General features: G+C 40.9%; 1 pseudogene; it reads right to left on the bottom strand.

Moving 5' to 3' along the window:
• Window positions 1-7,631: 7,631 nt before the first annotated feature.
• Window positions 7,632-8,468, bottom strand: LOC126513216 (40S ribosomal protein S2-like; annotated as a pseudogene).
• Between the last annotated feature and the right edge of the window lie 1,099 nt (window positions 8,469-9,567).

Below are 9,567 nucleotides of genomic sequence, written 5' to 3'. Positions count from 1 at the left end.
TGGAAAGGCATCTCACCCTATCCCATGCAGCCATATGATAGATGAGGGTTGGGTTAGGTCTCCCATGCTCAGGATCTCAGGACTGGCTCACCTGTTCTCTCTTCATCAGGGTCAACTCTGCTGTGCTACACAAATGAAGTGCAGGACTCACTTTCCCATTGCAGCTGGTCAATGGATCAGCTGCTTTGCCATCTCTGTTCACTCTAACACAGCCGATCTGGCTGGTGCTGCCATGTGCCAAATGGACCCGAGTTTTCTGCTTGGAGCCTAGGGCAGACAGCTCTCAAGCCTGCCTGTGGATCTCCTTGTCCTATTCAGTTTGCCATGATGTGGGGCTAGGCCATGCTTCCTCATCACAAGGAGATCATTATAGTGCCCAACTGCCTGGTTGCATGCCATGGGGGTAAGGACTCTGTTGGAATCCAGTGTCAGGCTAGAGATAGACACTTGGACCCATGCTTACCTGAGTTCCTCTCATCCCAACTATATTGTTTTGGGAAGAGACACAGCTGGAATCTGATGGAGAGCTGAGGTTAGCATCTCTGGCCAATCAAAAGGTCTTTTAAAGAAGAGTCTAGTGAATCTCATTTTATTCCCATTGAGGAATTACATTTGCCATTTGAAAGTCTCCAAATATGAATGGGCCCTTCTAATACGTAAACAGCTTTTTCTCCGCTGTATCCTGATCTCCTCTCCTATCTCAGCTACCCTCATGAATTTCTTGGTAGTGGCCCTGAACTTTCAAGTTAACCTAGCCAAACACTCTAGACAAAGTGATGTGGCCCAATCAATTCCATCTCTATATGGTCAATTTCAAATAGCAGGCAGCTGGGCTACAGCACACCCTTCATTTCCCGCACTGACCTTTTCTAACCTGACTCAAGGCTGCCCCTTTGATCGTTCTGACACACAGGTTTCTAGCCAAATATAATATTTCTAGCCAAATATAAAATTATAGGTATATTAGAGAAAATCCAATCCCCGTCGCAGTTGAAAGTGTGGGTGTCATTCCCTAAAGATGTTCTTTAGTTATAAACCTACAACATGTTGCCAGAAAATGTGAATCCTAAATAGATGCCCTTCACACAATGAGGATGATGTAAGAGATGCACTTAGAGTTTATTTTCCATTAGCATATATGAAATCCTCTCCCTACAACTTGCTCTCCCTTGTCACACACAACAAACTGGCACATGGTTTCTATGCCAACTTCTCAGGAACCATTGTGGCAACAAGACAAAATCATCTAGACCACAATAGAGAGTGACTTTTATCTCTAGCTACTACTATGTAAACTGAGTTATTGAACCTCAGACCTGTACAGAGTACACATTTGTCTTATTATCACTGGTTAAAAAAAACTGCCTTGTTTAAGGTCTACTTGTTTTAAAATATGAGATACATAAAAAATCTATTTTTTGTGTATTTGTTTTCTATTATCTATTTGTATGTGTTTCTTCCTGAGTATATGCATTTGTGCTTATACATAAGTGCATGAATGTTCAGAACAGAAGACATGCCATTCTTTTTTTTTTTTTTTGGGCCATATGTGTTGTCTCTGACTTGGAACTCACAAAGCATGCTGGGATAACCGAGGAAAAAATCCCAGGAATCCATCTCTTACACTTACCCAGTGCTGAGATAAGTGCATGCCTCCATTCCTGACTTTTGTATTTGGGTTCTTGGGATCAAACTCGGGTCCTCTTAAAGGCTTGGCAAGCACTCTAGTACTGAGTTACATCTTCCAATCTGAAAATCTAAATTTTCTACACTTCTTTTCCCTTCTCTTACTTTGGAGCTAATTTATTTAATATCCTCGTCCTTGTTCTCGTCCTCCTCGTCCTCCTCGTCCTCCTCGTCCTCCTCGTCCTCCTCCTCCTCCTTCTCCTCTTTCTTCTTCTTGTTCTTCCCATCCTTCTCTTCTCCTTCCCTTTCTCCTCCTCCTTTTCTCCTCCTTCTTCTTTGGCAAGGTCTTTCTCTGTGTAGCCCATATGGGGCTTGAACCCATAGTCTTCCTGCTTCATCGTCCCAAGACCTGAGATTTCAGGCATACACCACAATGTACAACTCACTGGAGATTTTAAATAAGATAATTTGGGTCAACATTTAGAACATCTGTGTGTGTGTGTGTGTGTGTGTGTGTGTGTGTGTGTGTGTGTTCTGTGCCCCAAGAGATATTCAGGTTTGGTGTGATTTTTGGCACCTGAAATACATATTTGTTTACTGCTTCTTGCTGTAAATCAGTGCATGGGCTTTCTGATTTTCCTGTCTACCTCCTTGCATCATTTTCTCTCTACTCTGTACATATCTCCTGAATCTGTTTTGACTAAACAAACAAGATAACTATGTATGGAAGAATGGGTCATGATAGAAACCAAAATGAAAGCTAAACTACTGGAAATGGTGTCCTGCCTGTGGGTCACCTCTTGAGAATATTTGCAAGAACATTTAAGAATAATTGATTTTTGAAATACAATGATTCCTAGGTGCTTCTTTGTACACTTTCTGTGTTCCTGTAGGGACCATGAGAATGAGATCAGGATTGGGAAAACATCACACCGAGGCTCCCTTTAATGTTGGCATAACCTGATTTTTCTTTAGAACATATGAGTTTAGTGCTATTGATAAGGGAATTTATAATCACTATATTTGATAAACTTAATTTAAAAGAGTCAAGAAGTAGGGGATTCATATAGAATCAATGGTTTGAAGAAACGATGGAAAGAAAGAAGGAGAAAAGGAGAGAAAGAAGGGAAGGAGGAGGACAGCCAGTTAGAGGAGAGAAAGGAAAGGAGAGGAGAAAAGAAGGTTTTCAAGAGTAAGAATAGAAGTTGCTAGATTGTCACCATAATCATCTGCCTTTGTTTCTACTATCCCTGTATATAGTACACGTCACCAACCACGCTACAAGGAAGAAGAACAAAGTCACCAACCACGCTACAGGAAGAAGAACAAAGGTGGCCCACATCCCCCTCCTTAGAAGATCCCCACAGTGTCAGAGGCCTACAAGCACGGAGGCATTTTCTGTTGCACACATTAGGTGTACCTACACTTTCAGTCCTCCACCTCCAAGGTCAGGTTGAGCTCACTATCTGTCTGGTCAGTTTAGCACCTGTCAGTCACTGTTCTTTGACGTTGAAGGTGGAAAGCCTTCCTCACCTCTCTCTTCAGTATTCTACTCCAGGCATGACTGCTTTTCCTAATCTGAGTCCAAAGTTAAGATTGCCATCTCTCAGCTCGCCACTCTACAACGAAGCCTGTGTCCCAACACAGCAGCCCCAGAAGATGGCTTCCTGCTGCTCTTCTTCCAGAATGTCTCTGCATCCTAATGCAACCTATAGCCTTGTCCTAAAATGCACTTTTCTTGCTCTGAGTTAAAAATTTTCCATTACTTAAATAGCAAAACAAAATATAATGTAACCGCCGTTACCTCGTGCTGCTTCCTTTCAGTTTTTTTTCGTTCAAAAGTGCACTTATCATTGACCCTGTTGATATTGTAAATATTTTATTATCCATTATGCCGAGACTCTGATGCTTTCGGGCAGAGGCTTAATTTGCATCACTTGCTTTTCCATACATTTTGAGGTATTGGAAGTGGCATGGTTGAAGGATAAGGGGCAGCAACTTTGGGATCGGGCAGGCAGGTTTTAGCTCTGGTCTTAGCACACTCATGGTGAGATGCTTAATTAGTACCCCTCAGTTTCACTGTTCAAACTGGTTATGGCCACTCCTTGCTCATATGCTGCCTTTGAAACTGGTCTGGCAGAAAAGATTTCTTAATCTGACAGCTCCCAAAGAAATGTGGAGTTCCCCAGCAATCTCTTGTGCTAGGAGGAGGAAAAAGAGGGGAACCTGCCTCTCAGAAAGAGATTTCACGTAGTTCTAACAATGAGAGGGGAAGCCCAGACAAGGATGGTTCCACAGTGAGCAGGACCGTATCTTGATGAGGCTGCTTACACCTACATATCCTCAGGACTTTATTTAACTTTGGTCTTTTTTTAGGAAACCAAACATGGACTTGGGGGTTGGGGAGGAGTTTACCAGATATGTTTGTTCCTTATCCCAACATGACCATATTGAGTAAATCTCCTTTTCTCTGTTCTCCCCTTTTAGCCTAGCTCTTTTATTGATTTATCGAGGACAGGTGACTGGACCTGACTTAGGGCACTGGTTGTGAGCCCTAAGTTTGATAAGTGTTTGAATAGCAACTAACTGTCCTGTGTATCAATGAGGGCCACAGATATAAAGCAGACATGTAAGCTCTTGTCACTTATTCTTCATTCTTCACGGTAGAATCAGGAGTTACATTCATTGGAGTATGTCAGTGAGCGGCATATATAAAAAATTATCTCAAGAACTATTACTTGATGGAGCAGAGAGATGACTCAGTGGGTAAGGCACCTGTATTGCAAGCTTCAAGACCTAAATTTGGATTCCCAGAATAAATGCCAATATCTGTAGGGCATATAAATCTGCCTATAATCCCAGCACAGAAGGCAGAGATAGGAATTTCAGAGTGAGCTGCCTAGCTAGACTAGCCAAATTGAAATGATTTAATGTCAAGTGAAAGACGTGGCTTCAATATAAAGATAAAAATAAATCAAAGAAGATGTGGCATAAACTTCTAGCTACCATATACACATGCAGCACTGTGCAAACACATGCACCTCCACACATGTGAACACACATACACACATGCAAAAAATAAATATTACATGATCAAACATAAACAATAAATCTGCTTATTCCATAGAAGAATTTATGTGTATTTAGCCTGTGCCTCAGAGTGGCTATTTTTCATGAGTTATTATAAATGGTATCTTTCCTACTGTCATTCCTAATTTTGTGGCTGTTTAAGTAGGTGAAAGACCAGTAACTTCAAAAACAAATCAAATTATAAACAATATGCTCTTTTTAATAAATTCATTTTCAGAGAATAATAAGGTTATTTGCTTTAAAGGCTACATCATAAGCAGTTTTCCATTAATCTAAAGACACCAACATTAACATTTACTCCTCCCTGCCCCTCGTTTGCCTTCACCTATCAATTGTGGGTACAATTGGGTAGTATGGGGTGAATAAAAGGAGCTAGAAACGTGTCCTCATTGAAATGTAATAAGTGCTTAGTTCTCCTGTGTCCCGAAGGTCTTCCCTTACTTTAAAAGTTGTAATAGGAGGCTAGGAAGATAGCTCAGTTAGAGTGTTTATTGAATAAGCATGAGGACTTATGTTCAAAGTGCCAGTACCTATGAATGAATTTATGAAATGAACCCCTGTGGCTGAGATGGGGTACAGCAGCAGGTGGCTTCCTAAAGCTCAATGACCAGGAAGTCTAATTAGTAGGTAAGCTCCAGGCTCAGTGAGAGACCCTATCCCCCCAAAATAAGTTTAGAAGTAATAGAGAAAGATACTTTATGCTGGCCTCTAACAAACACCTAAACATGTACCTACATACACATGTGGATATGGCCACACAAACAATTATATACAACTCTCAGACACAGAGTTGCAAATAGGGTTGTAATGAAACTAGTTTGGTCCTGAAAATCATCTAGGTAAGGCCCAGTGCTTTCAACCCTGAGCTGAGTCTCCAAGAGCAAGTCACTGGTCTTCTCAGGGCATTGAGCATCATGTGCAAAGTAACTCTTAATGCCCATTAGTGTTCTTGGCATGAAGAATAATCTGGTTGCTATTACTTTCATTATTTTCCCCACTTCGGGTCTAGCATAAAAATCTTCTTGTAGAATTTTATGAAGAATAAGTAAGAAAATACTCTAACCACTCAAGCAGAACTTTAGTATGTCCTATGCCCTTACTGAGTGAGCTGAGCTCCTTGAACTTTAGGTTCCTGAAGCAAAACGTTCATGGCCAAGTTTTCCTTTATGCGCTATCCATTAACACCATCTATAATGGATGAGCTAATAATTATGTTTTTGTTCTGAGGAAGCAGACAGTACTAATGGATGGTTCAGTTCTCTTTGCATTTAAGGACGTAAGAAACAGCACATGGGACATTTGCTTCTGTAAAAATAGCATTGGGATTCCTTCTGACTCTGACTCCCAGTTTGAATTGGCTCCAAAACCAACCCAAATGGAAGAGCTTAAAAATGGCACATTAAACACATCTAATTATCTGTGACTTGATGATATCTAGATTCTCATAATAAAATTTCAAGTTTATATACTAACTTTTCCATTGCATATAAAGTACATCATGGTATGTAGAAAATCTATCAAATGCTATCTCTAAGGAATTAATGCTTTGGGAATGGGGACAAGAGTCAATCAGTAAAATGCTTGCCTAGTAGGCAGAAGGCCCTGGCACAGTCTCCATCACCAGACAAACCAGGTGTGGTGGTGCACACCTCTAAACTCAAAGCTGGAGAGGTGGAATAAACAGGATCAGAAATTCATCATCATCTTTGCTACATGATGAGTCGTCGTCTTGGAAACATGAGACCCTGTATCAGAAAAAAATGGGTAAGGCTGGGGTGCTTCTGTTGGTAAAACAGAACTTGTATTCAGATCCCCATTACACGTATAAAAAGCAAAGACATAAAGTCCCAGCCCTAAGAGGAGAAGCAAAGGTCTCCTCTAATTCCAGCTACCTGACCAGCTAGTCTAACAGAAACAGTGAATTCCAGGCTCAATGAAAGACCCGTCTCAGAAAATAAATTGGCGATTTACAAAGAGGACACTCTACATCACTGATTTCTTTCCTCTACATTCACGTGCACTCAATGCATGGTCACCCATAACACATTCACACATTCCTAGGAATTCTAATGCACACACCAAATTAATTAATTAATAGATAAATAAATTAATTAAATGAAACAGTATTTTCAGTCGGTGAACCCTTGCTAACCTGTGAAGCATCCTTGAGTTGCTATCAATCATAGTGGCAGCTCTAGTTAACTTAAAATAATCAAATGACAGAGTCTTTAGTTCGGTAGCCCTCACAGCACAGAATAGGGCTTGTCAGGCTTGCAGCTGAAGCAGTTCCTAGTCCATGTATTCAACAAGAGTACTGCTGTGTCTCATCTTTGAACTGGTATTCTCATGACATCCTATAATCGGGCTCCAGGAAGCCTCAAATTGTTTAGACTCAGAATCCTAGTTATTGTCATGCTACCTTGTTCTTAAACTGTTCCTTCAACCCAAATTCCTTCAGGCAATCACCACAGAAAGAAAGAAGTTGAAATGGGGCCAGAGACCTGGACGTGGACCAGGAAGATCTCACAAAATAAAAATGGAAAAAGAACTCTTTAGACTGGACTTGAGCCACATCTTGGCTAAATCAAATTTATTGTGTCTCTCCATCTCTACCTTCCTCCCTCCTTCTCTTCCTCATCTATCTATCTATCTATCTATCTATCTATCTATCTATCTATCTATCTATCTTCTATCATCTATCTATCTATCTATCTATCTATCTATCTATCTATCTATCTATCTATCTCTATCTCAGTCTATTTTATCTCAATCTGTCATCTATATATCCATCTATTTATCTATCATCATTATTTATCAAGTCTTCATTTTTATATTCCATCATCTTTTATCTTTTTATATATCATCTTTTTTTTTAACAGACTTAATTCACTTTTATTTTCCTTGTATAAAAACCCTTATGTGGTGCCCACAGCTGGAGCCTGGGTCCTCTGAACAGAGACTCTGGTGTGGGTTTTCACAAGATGGTCAGTGAATTCCTGATAAGGAGACTTGGTGAACACAGTCTCTTTCCAGAGGTCAGGGGTCAGGTAGCTGTAGGTCTTAGAGATGGCATCAAAGGTGGCCTTGACAAAATTGCCCAGGGTGGCAGTGCAGCCCTGGCTGATGTGTAGCAGTCATCAATGCCAGCAATCATCAGTAGCTTCTTGGGCACAGGAGCGGAGACTATGCCAGTGTCCCTGGGGGCAGGGATGAGACGCACTAGCACAGAACCACAGCGGCCTGTCACTTTGCAAGAAACAGTGTGGGGCTTGCCAATCTTGTTGCCCCAGTAGCCTTTCCACACAGGGACAATGGAAAGCTTGGCCAAGATGATGGCCCCTCGGATGGCAGTGGCTACCTCCTTGGAGAACTTGACACCGAGTCCTACGTGACCATTGTAGTCCCCAATAGCGACGAAAGCCTTGAACCTGGTCTTCTGGCCTGACCTAGTCTGCTTCTGCACGGGTATGATCCTCAGAAGCTCATCCTTTAGGGAAGCTCCCAGGAAAAAGTCAATAATCTCAGATTCCTTAATGGGCAGGGAGAACAGGTAGATCTCCTCTAGGGACTTGATTTTCATGTCCTTAACCAGGCGGCCCGGATTGGTGACGGGAATCCACTCCTTGTCTTCAGCTTTACCTCCGCGAGCCCCGCAGCCAAGGCCTCGACCCAGCCCCTCAGACAGCTGTCAAGTCCTCTGCTGGGCCCCCTGGTCCTCCAGGCCCTCCGGCTACACCGGCATCATCCACCATTTGGTGTTTTCCAGAAGAAGAAGAAGCTATATATCATCTTCTATCATTTATTTATAACAATCTACCTAGAATCCATTAATCATCTATCTATCTATCTATCTATCTATCTATCTATCTATCTATCTATCTATTATCTATCTATCTATCTCTATCATGTTTGTCTGTGTATCCACTCATCTGTCCATCTGTCTATTTGTCTGTCAGTTTATGTGCTACTTATTCTCTTACTTTCACTTGCTATGTACTTAATAAGCCCACTCATTGAAAACTAAAGATATGGTTACCAGAGATCATCGCTTGGCCATATAGAATACCCACAAACTTGTGGTTCTTTTGATCAACCCCCAAGTACCTGGGAATCAGAAACGTGTGATGCTGTGCTTGGCTTCAAACATTTGACATTTTCATTAAGTGCACTCTAAATTTTTATATAATGTACAAATGCTTTCCCAATGAAGATCATAGAACAAGAGATTCTGAGTTGAATCACTGGCGCTTTTTATGTATCATACATAGGGAAGAATGCAAAGAAAATATATCTTTATGAATATATTACAGATGAATAAGTACTTAAAAATAAAGACCAGCTCCATTAGACATGGCAACCAGCTTCCATATTTCTTTGGATCATGACTTTAGGAAAGATTTTCAACTTATCATTCAATTTGAAATTGACCAAATATTGAATTGTATTATCATCTGCCAGTCATACATTCATCTTTTAAAATGGACATGGCAAATATCAACTTCCTATCGGTTTGTGAGCCAGAGAGAAGAAAGTGAGGATGCAGTTTGAATGGCAGTCTCCCTATCTCTCTGAGTTTCTCTCACAGTGGAGAGCTGCAAGAAGCATGAGTTTGAAATCATTTTGTTCAGACAGAATGGAATCCAGGAGCTTGTGTCATACAGAAGGAGCTGCTAGTTATTCCAAGGTGGCTGGAATCTTTTAAAGTTTTATGTTTTCTCATAATTCCTTGAATCTGAGACAAGCCTTCACTTGGTATTACAACATCTTAACCAAAACCCAGTGAATTTCTGTAGCGCTTCTTACCTTTGTGTGTTTGTCAAGTTGTTTAAGAACTTCGGAGAATGAGATTTC

The sequence above is a fragment of the Alexandromys fortis genome, unplaced genomic scaffold, assembly GCF_014885135.2.
Source record: "Alexandromys fortis isolate MF-2015 unplaced genomic scaffold, M_Fortis_MF-2015_v1.1 scaffold_109, whole genome shotgun sequence".
Classification (NCBI taxonomy): Eukaryota; Metazoa; Chordata; class Mammalia; order Rodentia; family Cricetidae; genus Alexandromys; species Alexandromys fortis.
Note: the sequence above shows the minus strand (reverse complement) of the source record. Positions and strands in the feature narration are given on the sequence as shown.